This window comes from Neofelis nebulosa, chromosome 7 (assembly GCF_028018385.1).
Source record: "Neofelis nebulosa isolate mNeoNeb1 chromosome 7, mNeoNeb1.pri, whole genome shotgun sequence".
In the NCBI taxonomy this organism is placed as follows: domain Eukaryota; kingdom Metazoa; phylum Chordata; class Mammalia; order Carnivora; family Felidae; genus Neofelis; species Neofelis nebulosa.
In genome coordinates this window covers 14,456,037-14,469,556 of record NC_080788.1, presented here as the reverse complement: position 1 = coordinate 14,469,556, position 13,520 = coordinate 14,456,037, and positions in this window count along the sequence as shown.

Sequence of the window (13,520 nt, the reverse complement as noted above, 5' to 3'; positions counted from 1 at the left end):
CAATTTGATTCTAAAATTAATATTAAAATTCAAAGATGAAACAATTTTGAAAAGAAAGCAAAATATTGGCAAATTTTCTTATTTTATTTGAAGAGTTATGAAGCTATCACAAAAATCAAGGCCACATAGGCTTGTGGAACAAAATAGAGACTCTGGAAAGAGAGCCACACGTATACAATCCACCAATTTTCAACCAATGTGCTAATATAACTCAAGGTGGAAAAGGATAATAGTTAAAAATTGGTGTTTTGCAGTTTTTGAATGTTTGAGAAAACATGTTAAAACTCAGAGATCTTATTATTGGAAATTTCAGGGAAAAGTTATAATTATTGTCCAATGGGAATACATTTTGAAGGAAAGCTTTCCTCAAGACTTTTCACGTATGAGCTGTCAAAATTACATTTTTCAGGGCATTTTCAGGGCAAAAGTAAGATTTCAGGGCATTTCAGTTGCTCTTGAGAAGTAAAATATTCTTCCCTCACTCATTAACTTGTTTGACGCCTGGTGAATTACTGTTTGTAGCTTTCTCAATGTGAATGTTTTATGTCAAGTAGCCTCACATTGATTATTTCTTTCCCCAACGTATTGATGCGATTCACTACTTTTGATTATCTTCAGAGCATATTCCTACAGCAGGATTGCTAACTATAAGTTAACTACACATAGAAGTCACAGTGAATCACGTCAGTAAGTTCTCATAGATCCAGACCGAGTGGATTCCCAACTCATCCCCTAAGGTAGGTCGCTCAAATGACTGGAGCCACCCCAGTGCTATACCCAACACAAGGGAAAATGTGAACAAGTCAACGTCAAAGAGGGAAGAGAAATCGCAACCCATTGGGACTATGATATCTTTTGCACATTTTACAAAATCAAATGAGCCAATGCCGCGTACCTTCCTTGACCTTTTGAAGGCTTTCGCAAGTGCAAGGTCCTGAGGCTGATGCCTCCTTAGCTTGCCCATGAATCAGCCTCTGATTTTGCCTGTATCTGTTTCCATCGACATTGCCATCTATAGATGCACTAAAAAGATATAACATATCTATATTTTCATCCATATTTATGTTCCATAAATCCTCTCCTAGCCAGCACAATGCCCTACGACTAAAATAGTTTCTTACTTATGGTAAGCACAAGATACGAGCTTTTAGAATTAGTTGAATTGGACTGAATTTAATTGACAGAGTGTAAAAAATTTAATTGGATCAGTTCTTATTCTTTTTATGCCTTATGGCAAAATGAGAAGAATGTAGGGTTTGGAATTGCTTACTAGCTTCTTCTTCTTCTTCTTCTTCTTCTTTTTTTTTTTTTTTTTTTAGGGAAAATTATTTTTCCTCTCTTAGATTCTGTTTTCTAACCTGCAAAACGGGGGGAATAATACTCTGCCAGAAATTGCTAATTGTCTCCCCATATTTCTTCTTGCCTTCTTCTACAGTAAGACAAGTCCTGGTTTTAGCTGGGCACATGGCTGCCCAGAATAAAAGCTACAATTCCCAGACTGCCTTGCAGTTAACTTCAGATGAATAAGATGTAAATGTCATGGAACTACTTCCCCGAAACTTTCTGAAAAGAGTGCTGAGGCCGGTCTTGTTTTTCTTCTTCATCTTGACACTCCAAATGCACATGCGATGCTAGAGCTCTACCCGCCATCTTGGAACATGAGGGAGAGGACCACATCCTCAGGGGAAGAACAAAATAGTCTGAAAGGCTAAGTCATTGAGGAGCTAGACATTCAGGGGTAGAGGCATACTGTCAATCCCGAGTTGCTCACCTCCACCTAGTTTTGTTTCAAAGAAATACCACCCTAGCTTATTGAAATTGCTATTATTTTGAGCTTTGTTGCTTGCACTGAATTTAATACAAACAAGCGCCTTGCAGGATCTCTGAAGACTAAATATGCAAAGTGCCTAGTACAGTGTCCTGCAGACAGTTGATTTTAATATTAACAGCTGCTCAGTGTTTTCTTATCTGGATATTTTTGCCGGCCCAATGAGATGGCCCTCAAAAGTATTATTTATATTCCTGATTCTAGCTAGTAAATATCCTCATTCCTTAATTATCTAAAAATAAGACTTCTTAATGATATCTATGCATTAAAGTCTCTAGTCTGATCTATTTTATGAACTGTTAGGAGGAGAACATTCCAGGATGGGATTACTATTTTGCTACTGTGTAGACTTTTCAGAATGTGCTGGTGTATAATTTTGCCCAGCATATAATTTTCATCCTATTTTCTATTTTTTCATCTTGCTGTTGTCAGCTATAACTTAGAAAACATCTTTAAATAGATATCTGGAGGAAAAAAGGAGCACTGCATTTTTTTTTAATTTACATCTCAGGCATCTGTGTACAGTTTACAAAATGACCAAATTTTATCCTTATAATGGAGGTCTCTGAAGTTGGCTTGGAGAGGGCCAATGTCAGAATCTCCATGAAATAAAAGAAAACTATGGCATTATTCTTTTACCCCAAGATGTGAATTTAATTCATATTATCTTTTTTAATGGAGAAGATGACACACACGTTCAGTCCTAATTTCTCACATCCCCATTTTTCATGAAAGTTTTCTTCAGCTACCATGGAATGGATTCTTTCTTTCCTTTCTGATACCTTGTGTGGCTTCATTATCCTGCTGAGTTCTTTGGATCATGACTTATAGCTCTTTTCCACCACACACACACACACACACACACACACACACACACAATGCAAATAGAGTCTAAGGCAGAAGAATGATTTTCCAGGAGCAGGGGCATGCTACAGAATGGAGTTCCTGCCTTTTGGGAGTTAGCTCCTTCTTCAATTATGGCCCTGCCACTCCACTCCTATGGAGCCCCACGAAATGTACTTGTTAGAGAACACACAGCATCACATCAGCTCAGGAAGGGTTCCCCCAAATTAATCTCGCCTGGTACATTAGGAAACACTTCGCTGACATTTGCTGTCCCTGTCAGCCCTAATAAAGAGATTTTTACCTGTATTTGCCTATTCAACACTTCAGTCCCTCAGCCAATTTTGGAAATTATTTCTGATTTATGGCTCTCTCACAGGCGGGTGTCAACCTGCCTGTCAATTATGCCTCAAAGCAAATGCTAAGTGAACGCTGGCTGGTAAAATTAATAAGGGAAACGTTTACTCAAAAACCTAGAAAGAAGCCTGTAAAGGGGATCATTCAACCAGGCAGTAACTCGGTGCCTGCCTGTGATATTTATAAGCGAGACAGAGGTATATGGAGAATTCAGTCACACACAGAAGGGAGAAATGTGGTTCCTCCTCGGTCTTGGAAGCTCAGCCACTCTGGAGAACATGAAGACCATTGTGATAGAAGTTCAGTGGTTCAGTCCCTCTGATGCTTCAGGGCCTGGGTCATGCCCATGCTCTGCAAAAGGAAACAGGTTTTTCTCCAGTTGGTCAATACAAACTGCTCAATTTTGGTGCAAATCCAAGAAATGGAAAGACACCACATCATTCTGTTCTTTTAATTATTATTTTAAAGATTACTAATATGAATAATAGATGCCCTAGTTTATATGGTTTTCAGATATTTGACATTAGAAAACTTACTGCTATTAAGTACTTTCATCACTGAGTAAAAGGAGTCCACTTAAGCACTAAGGTGACTTGTTTCTGTCCACATTTACAGCAACAGGGACCACTGGCCTCATCTCTCTGTATACTGCAGTCTCCCGGTCTCTCGGATCCTCAAAGTTTTTTAGTTCCTTTACACCCAGGGCTTTTGTGCACTGTACTGTTTCCGCCATTAGTAATGGTTTCTGTCCATATTTCTTCCCCTGGAGAGCTCGAACTCCTCTTCAGGCCTAGGTCTGGTGGTATTCACTCAAAGAAACTGTCTCCCCAGTCTATGTAAGTGTTCATTTTCATCTCCTACCCCATCCTTTCCTTTTACTTCATGACTTGTATTAGTTAGTAATTATGCATCCATTTGTGAGACTGTTGGCTCTGTACTTGTTGCTCTCAGTAAACTTTAAGCAAGATGAAGGCAGACTCTGTGATTCTTGTTCAGTTTGTCCAAACCTCCAGAATATAACACAGTCCTGGCTCATTAGAGACTCAGAAGATACTACTGAACTCATGGCTGATGAAAGAAGGACAACTTTTTAAATCTTGGGCTGGATCTGTACAATGCTTAGTCATTTGGAGTCTGAAAGTATATACTACCATATTCTTGGTTTGCTCTTCTGCGTAAATAATATGTCTACAAAATACATTCTAATGTTACTGCCTGAAATAATCCTTGCCATCTGAATATGCTATTGTCAGTAGGTTGATTATCACATATGCCTCTAGCACATTTTTTCCTGCTTTATAGTAAGGTTGTTAAATGATCTGTTAATGAAAACATAGTGTCCTCAAAGTTGGAGAACCACATCAGACTTACCCAAGGTTCCGCCCTGAGTGTGTTTCTATGGAGGTATTCAATATTTTCTAAAGCTCAGCATCACTTTTATTCTGCAGAGCTAAACTGTAGTGGTTTTAGTTGTTCATTTGACAAGCATCAATGAACCATGTAGTAGGTGCTAAGCATTTAGCATGACCATGGAATACCAGAGATGAAGGGTATTCTATATACCCTTGGAGAGCTCACAGTACACATGACTGCCATTAGGACACATCCCAGTATGTCACTGATTGCATTTATATTTATGTCTAAGGTATAGATATCACTGTGGAAGCAGATCCCGGTACATCATAGGAATACAAAGTAAGCTCCAATCTCACAGTCCCACTGTCTCCTAAACTTGGAGATGACCCTATGGTGACAAACTTCCATGGCCAGGAATGCTTATCATCTGGGAAGCGTTGCATACATATCTATTGAATGATGGAATGAGTGATTTGAGCACATGCCTGAATTACCCAACTCTACTCCAAACAATCTGAAGAATTTTAGAGGTTCATGGCTTTAGTGCTTCCTCTAAAAGAAAGAAAACATCATGTTGATGCTTATTTCCAGAATTATACTGAATTCACTTTGGTTGACTCCTACAGAATGTTTTTCAGCATTGTACAGTTGTTCAGTGCCAGCTTTCTAACACATCTCTTTAGTATTTTCATGGGAAGGCTCTGTCAAGTTTCCTCCCTTTAGAGAGGCAGAGGAATGCAATGGAAGATGGTTTTGTATTTGAAGCTGTGCTTCAAATCTGCTGCTGCCTAACTAGATCAAGCGCCTTGCCTGCTCCGTTCTTAATTTTCCCATCTTTACAATCAGGGGTGACTATGAAAATCCAATGAGTCTTTAAAACGTATAATGTGCTGTGGCAATATAAAGTATAAAGGTCATTGTTGCTATTCATAAAGCCTAGTGATTTCAGGTATTATATTCCTCACTCTAAGCAAAGTACACAGTGCTCTCCCTGACTTTAATCCTTCCTCTCTTTCTCTCATACCTGAGAGCACTTTCAATGGATTGTTTTCATCATGCCCTAGGAGTCAAGGCAGACTTCTCTTCTTTAGAACTAAAGAAGAGCAATTTTACTAGATGGGTTAAACCAGAAAGGAGAAAAGGGGGGAATAATACTTTATTAATTCATTCAACAGATTCTTATTTTAGTCATTGATCACCCAGTATGTACAAAGGGTTGTTGTAGATACTGGGGATAGCAAGGAAAGTAAAATGGAATCTGTCTTCGTACCCATGAAGGTTATTGGTAGGTGCTACAGAATGCAAATTCTGAATTAATTTATTTCCTCGCACACCTTGATTTCCTCCTGGCCCACCTAATCCCATTGATAGGTTAAAGATGCATCCCTTACAACTGAGAAAAGTAGCACTATTGGCCAGGCCAGGATGAAACTACGACAATGACAGTCATGTCAACTAATGAGATGAGTTTTTAAAGGTAACCCAAAGGTCATTTTATTCCAACTCCTCATAGTAGAATTGAGGCCTTTGTACCCTAATGGTGTTTCATCCACATGTACAGTTAGGGAGTTTCTATTTATTGGTGACTACTAGTATTCAGCACTTTGGCACTTCTTATAACGTCTTAAGGAATCTTAAAGAATATAAAATGTTATATTTATTTTTCCCACAAACTCAAATTATTATAATCTCTCAGGGTTAATAAGTAGAATTGTAATATATATGAATATCTATGGAAGGATTCCCAAACATGTGGTTTTCATTGGTTGTAATCAGAAGAATTTTCCTATTTTTTATACAGTGGATTGTTACACAGCCATAAAAAAAGAATGAAACCTTTCCATTTGCAATGACATGGATGGAGCTAGAAAGTATTATACTAAGCGAAATGTCAGTCCGAGGAAGACACATGCCATACAATTACACTCATATGTGGAATTTAAGAAACAAAGCAAAACAAACGAAAATGGGGTGGGGAAGAGAGAAAAACCAAGAAACAGACTCTTAACTCTAAAGAACAAATTGATGGTTACCAGAGGGGAGGCCGGCAGGGGGATGGTGAAGTAGGTGATGGGGATTAAGAAGGGCACTTGTTGTGATGAGCACTGGGTGTTGTATGTAAGTGAGGAATCACTAAATTCTGTATCTGAAACTAATATTACACCAAATGCTAACTAACTAGAATTTAAATAAAAACTTGGAAAGAAAAGAAGTCAGATTTACGATCCAGTGTGTGAGTGCTATTATATGACCACACCCCCCACCCCCACCCCCAATACACACACACCGGAAGACCAAGAACTCCTTTGTTGTCTTTTGCTTTAGAAAACCTCATGAGATATGCTGGTGGACAATTCTGCCACCAAATCCACAGTCCACCATTTTGTATTCCATGATTCTGAGAGATCATCCAATTGGCACTGCTGTGGGAGGGACACAGTACTGCTTAAGTGCACAAGTTTTGGAGTCATATAACTGGGTTCAAAGTCTTATTCTACTGCTTTCTATCTCTGTGATCATTCAAGTTACTCAACATCACTAAGGTCTAACGTCTTCATCGGATGAAGGAAGCCATCATGATGCTCTTCTTATAAAAGTTAACCGAGCTGTGTAACTGCGAGTCAAGGTTCTTTATTTCAAATAACAGAAATTTACCTTTGTTAACTCAAGCAGAAAGGAATTTACTGAAAGAATATTGGTTGCTCACAGATTTCAGGGGAATGCCGATGTACTCGAGCTCAGAAAGGAATAAAAGGAGCCAAGTCATGGTTCAGTTATCGTCATGGGAGAGCTCCCTGAGGATACGACTTCTAAATTTTTTTAATTAAAAAATGTTTTCAAAGTGTATTTATTTTTGAGAGACAGAGACAGAGTGTGAGTGGGGGAGGGGCAGGGAGAGAGGGAGACACAGAATCCAGAGCAGGCTCCAGGCTCTGAGCTGTCAGCAGAGAGCCCGACGCGGGGCTCGAACCCACAAGTCACGAAATCACGACCTGGGCTGAAGTCGGATGCTTAACCGACTGAGCCACCCAGATGCCCCAGAGGGTAGCACTTCTAGGGCCCATCTTTAGCAAAACCCACCAGCTGTTCCCATGGACTGTGAATGCGCTTCCCTTGAATATCCCTAAGGGATTCGGCTTGCCCTTGTCTTAAGATTTCTGGCAATTCCAGACAAAAGTTTCTTTCGGGAGAAGTCATATGGCCCGTGCCAGATGACAGCGACCAACAGCCGTCTTCCATGAGTCACACCCCTCAACAGTGTTGGTATTCTCGCCCTTCTATTTGAAAGATAAGGAGACTAAGACATAGAGAGGTGTAGTGACTTAGCTATCAAATGACAGAGCTATCAAAGATTCAAAGGCATGACTAAGACCTCCAATACCTTATTTTTTTTCAAAGCACTGTGCCCTGAAAGTTGGGCTATATTTCCAAATGTCATGTTCCACCTGCCTTAGTGCTTATGACTGGGCGGACTAAGTATACTCATTCAACGTAAGCAAAATAAGATTAGAACCATTCGCCTTCCTCCAAGAGTCACCCTCTCACACCAAGCTGATGTAGACTCATACAGTTTGCCTGTGGCAGATGCAATTTTGAAGGGAAAGGGTTTGGGGTAGGGATGTATAGATATAAATAAAGGGACATGGAAGCTATCTCATTCGTATAGGTAACAACAGGAAGTTGGTATGCACAAGAACAGAAGTGACGGGTTTAAAATAAAAGAGGCCCTTTTGTACTTAACATCCATTTCTGAACCCCTGTATCACAACCTTCTCACACGAGGTCGGTAAGGTTCTGGAGACAGGTTTCGAGCGTTGCAACGGGTTTCTTTGCCTAAAACATGAATGCTAATCTCTTCCCTCTCTTGCAAAGGGTACCAAGCCCCTGTTGGGTCAACAGATCTGCGTCTGGAATGCATCTCTGTTATGCCTGTACCTTCTAATTCCAGAGCGATTATGATGGAGTGTAAAAATTGTGTGATTAATAAGCAAAAGTTTTTGAATGTCAGTGAGGAATAGAATGCCTTATTTTTGTATATCTCTGGAATCCCAGATTTTATTTTACTTGAGGAAGCCTTATCTTTCTACAAAATCCAAAGCTCTGGGAACACATATCCAAGAACAACTTCCCAGCTTCCTGGCACTGTGAGGCTTTCGAGATCTCCACAGTTAGATGGATGTCAGATTCTGAGGAAAAAGGAAAAGGGAGGGCTAAAATCCCCAAATTATGTAAAGTTTTAGATTAAACATCTCCTTCAACTGACATATTTTTTTTAATTTAATTTTATTTTTTTTAATTTTTTTTAACGTTTATTTATTTTTGAGACAGAGAGAGACAGAGCATGAACAGGGGAGGGGCAGAGAGAGAGGGAGACACAGAATCGGAAGCAGGCTCCAGGCTCTGAGCCGACAGCCCAGAGCCCGACGCGGGGCTCGAACTCACGGACCGTGAGATCATGACCCGAGCCGAAGTTGGACGCTTAACCGACCGAGCCACCCAGGTGCCCCTCAACTGACATATTAAATACTATCACCAAAACCTTAAAATATCTTACCTTGTTGTTGAGTTTTGATACGTGTTATTTCCTTTAAACAGATCATTTCTATGTTCACCACAAAAGCTCTGGAAAGAGTATTATTTTCACTATTCGCTCGAGGGGAAACTGGAAATCAGAAACACTCAGTAGTCACCCCACTTCTAAAACTTATTATGTGTCTGGGCCTGGATTTGAACCTTTTTCTCTAATGCCAAAGCCCACGTTCCCGTGTCCTGTGGACACATGCACGTATACAAACCTGAAGCTAGAATAGGGCCATTTCAAATTTAAAAGACATACTCTCTCTTGGGGCACCAGGGTGGCTCAGCAGGTTAAGCATCCGACTGTTGGTTTCGGCTCAGGTCATGATCTCACAGTTTCGTGACTCTGAGCCCCACGTCGGACTCTGTGCTGACAGGGTGGAGTCTGCTTGGGATTCTCTCTCTCCCTCTCTCTCGGTCCCTCCTCCACTTGAGCTGCCTTTGTTTCTCTCAAAATAAATAAATAAACTTAAAAAAAAATACTCTCTCTCGACAAATTATTAGTAGGGGAGAATCAAAGGGAATGGGGAAAGGAAAAGGGAACAGATCAGCTGTTACTGGCAAATTCGTAAGAGGTTAGGGGAAGAAGAGGTATCTGGGGGGAAACAACATTCCAGTGAATTACATGTGTGAAGTGTATCACTCAGGGACACTGTTGTCTCAACATGAACATTTTAAACCAGTTCTACATGCCCCATGTTGCTTGTCAGCAGAGATATGAAAGGGATAAATATAACCCTTGGGGTTTCACAGCTCTGCACTTTGAAGAAATCAGCAATCTTTCTCCAGTTATCAAAACCCAGCATTTCTTGTCGTGATGGCTGTAGCATCCTTTGGAATTACTCAAGTGGAGGCAGCGCATGCTGGAATAAATTGGGGGCTTTTAAGAAATGAAAGCCTGATTTCACGTGGATCAAAAGCTGCCAACACAGAATTTCCCTTTCTCTTCCCCCTTATCCGTCGGGCTACCTTCACCGACATTCGCCTCCAGCCACGTAGCTTATTCTGCCCTTAGGTTGGCAGCCTGCTGCCAACAGACTTGTTCTCTATGGGAAAGGATGATTTCTTTTTTTTTTTAATTTTTTTCAACGTTTTTTATTTATTTTTGGGACAGAGAGAGACAGAGCATGAACGGGGGAGGGGCAGAGAGAGAGGGAGACACAGAATCGGAAACAGGCTCCAGGCTCTGAGCCATCAGCCCAGAGCCTGACGCGGGGCTCGAACTCACCGACCGCGAGATCGTGACCTGGCTGAAGTCGGACGCTTAACCGACTGCGCCACCCAGGCGCCCCTAAGGATGATTTCTAAATACTCTTTTTTTTTTTTTTTTAACGTTTATTTATTTTTGAGACAGAGAGAGACAGAGCATGAACAGGGGAGGGGCAGAGAGAGAGGGAGACACAGAATCAGAAACAGGCTCCAGGTTCTGAGCTGTCAGCACAGAGCCTGACGCGGGGCTCGAACTCCCGGACCTTGAGATCATGACCTGAGCTGAAGCCGGACGCTTAACCGACCGAGCCACCCAGGCGCCCCAATTTCTAAATACTCTTGTTGTGACTTCCGCCCAATCCGACTAGATGTGCCATCCGGGCTAGACAGGATGCTGTTCCCGCTGATCAGAACTTTCAGTGTGGGACGTTTTGCTTGGCTGTCCGACTCCCTGAAGGGAAAACCAGTTGGTCTTCCACTTACAGGTTCTGTTCCCCACTCACAGACCAGTCACACCCCTGGTTCCCGGGAGTTGATGGAGCCCCAGGCCGGTGGCTGGTGTTCTGTTGGCATTGATGTGAGTAGCTCCCTGATGTTTTGTCCTTCCTCCAAATACAGGAAAGAAAGATGAGGCGTAAGCGGAACCAACAGTACTGAGAAGCAACGAAGATTCTTAGATACCTAGTCTTCAAGATTTATTCCTACCTTAGAGGTGTCGTAGTCGCTTGCTCAACTGTACTTGGAAACTTTTATCCTTGATACTTGAGCGCCTCCGTCCTTCTTATCTATTTGGGTCACAGGTGAAAATGTGGCTTTCCTTAAAGGACCGTCCTGAATCAGCCAATTCGAAGTAGCCTTTGACTCTCTGGATCCACTCACCAGCATCGCCCTGTTTTATGTTCTTAGGGCACATACCACGGTTGAAACTCTCACGGTTTTGTTCGCTTCTTGTCTATCGCACTACAAGGTGAGTTTCCTGAGGAAAGGAACTGTATCGTTTTTTTTTTTTTTTTCAGTGCTGAAATATAGTCAAATTGTTAAATAAATAATCAATGCCAGGTTCTTCGAAATAGTTCTGTGATCTTTCTCATTTTTATTTCTACTTTCTTTCACACATACGCAAAAAGATGATTATTATATAATTACAGGATACAGGGTTCCATGATTAGGGTCACAATTTTCATGACGGCTGGTGTTGTGTTATTTTAAAAGCCCGTGATAGTAAATGGTAACGTAAGGAAACCCCTCAGCATCCATTTTCCAACAAAAGTTATGGGCCAGTTCCCTTTATTGTATGGAATTAGATCACTTTTTTTTTTCTGTTTATCAACATAGAGATTTTATTATTCTTGACTTCCCTCTAAGAGGTAAACTCTGACATAAGAGCGATTGTGTTCACTTTTGTTCCCCACTGTATCCATACCTAGCTTGGTTCCTGGAGCAAGGAATCTCTCAACATACGTCAACATGTAAAAATGAAGGATAAGGTAAGAACGCTAACGTTTTGCCTGTGTCCCATTTTCAGCTGGGTTTCCTTTTTTTTCTTTAATTTTTTTTTTCTTTAATGTTTACTTTTGAGAGAGAGGGAGAATGGGGGAGGGGCAGACACAGAATTTGAAGCAGGCTCCAGGCTCTGAGCCGTTGGCCCAGAGCCCTAAGCGGTGCTCGAACCCACCGACCGTGAGATCATGATCTGAGCTGAAGTCCCACACTTAACCAGCTGAACCACCCAGGCACCCTGGGTTTCCTTTTTTTTTTTCCACTTTACTTATTTACTTTGAGAAAGGGAGAGCACAAATGGGGGAGGGGCAGAGGGAAAGGAGACAGAGAGAATCCCAAGCAAGTTCCACGCTGTCAGCACAGAGCCCAACGCAGGGCTCCATCTCAGGAGCCGTGAGATCGTGACCTGAGCGGAAATCAAGAGCTGGAAGCTTAGCCGACTGAGCCACCTAGGGGCCCTAGGGTTTCCATTTTTGACCAGAGCCCCGGCCTCACTCTTCTGGAGCCTCATTCCTTCCAAAACAGGCACTAGATTTCTAGCCTTACCTTCAAAGAAGTCCCGTTGCCTTGGTGGTTCCCCAGGATCTGCCACCCAAGCCCCATGTTTTTCTCCTTGTCTTCAGGAGCTGAGCTCCAGACCCTGGAGATGACCAGCTTCACTCATCTTCGCGGGCATCCACATGTTGACTGTTGTTGGGTTTCCCTACAGCAGACAGTTGGCATGCCTATCAGGACGAGCCTACCGCTCACTGCCATGTTCTGTTCCATCAGTTCCGTCTTTGAAAAAATGGATCCTCACTGCAGCAGGTGTGAGCAGTGATGCTTCTAAGAAAAGGCGATCTGAGGCCCCTAGCTTTTCCCAGTCATAATGCTGTTTCTTCGCTTGACGTGGGGAGAAGAACTTCTCATTGAAAAGACTCAGCTACAAATTAAGAGACATACTTTCCTGACATTTAGAAATATGCAGCACGTACGAATTGAAGTAGGCAAATAAAACAGTCTAAAATTCATAGGTGATATTATCTAAACATTTCTTAATGAGATCCCCCCCATCTGTAAACTTTTTAAAAACATTACCCACAATATGTATTTGTCTGTATATTATGTACGTAGATATTAATGTGTATCTACATGGATATGAAACCTTACCTAAATGTATACATTTTTTTTTTAACATTTATTTATTTCTGAGACAGAGAGAGAAAGAGCATGAGCAGGGGAGGGTCGGAGAGAGAGGGAGACACAGAATGCGAAACAGGCTCCAGGCTCTGAGCTGTCAGCCCAGAGCCTGATGCGGGACTCGAACTCACGGACCGCGAGATCGTGACCTGAGCCGAAATCGGACGCCCAACCGACTGAGCCACCCAGGCGCCCCTAAATGTATACATTTTTAAAGGAAGAGCTGAAAATCGAAAAAATAATTTTAGTCCAACAGAAGATCATCTTACATGCTCCTTGTGAAGGCTCAGAGATGCACCAGCCATCCCCCATCATTTTTTTTTTTTCTGAGGGACGATCACTCAGGAAAGTTCAAGATGCATTTCTTCTCCTGCTCCTTGAAGTCACTATTCACATTTGTGTCACACTGCAGTTTCAGATGCGGTCACCTCTGCAACCCATCAATGGGCAGGGTTATCAGGCATTCAGAGAACCTGACAACTTCTGTGAACACGTATTTTTAGCAGGGTAAAAGAAGGTTAAATTTTGTGGTTGTTTCCATTTGACACTCAGAGGAACCCACACAAAATCTGGCTGAGAAGAGAGATAGTTTTCCTGATATGTAAGAGAGTTATCAGAAGGACTGCGGGAAATCAAGGGAGCGATCTGGACTGTGTGTGTATGTGTACAT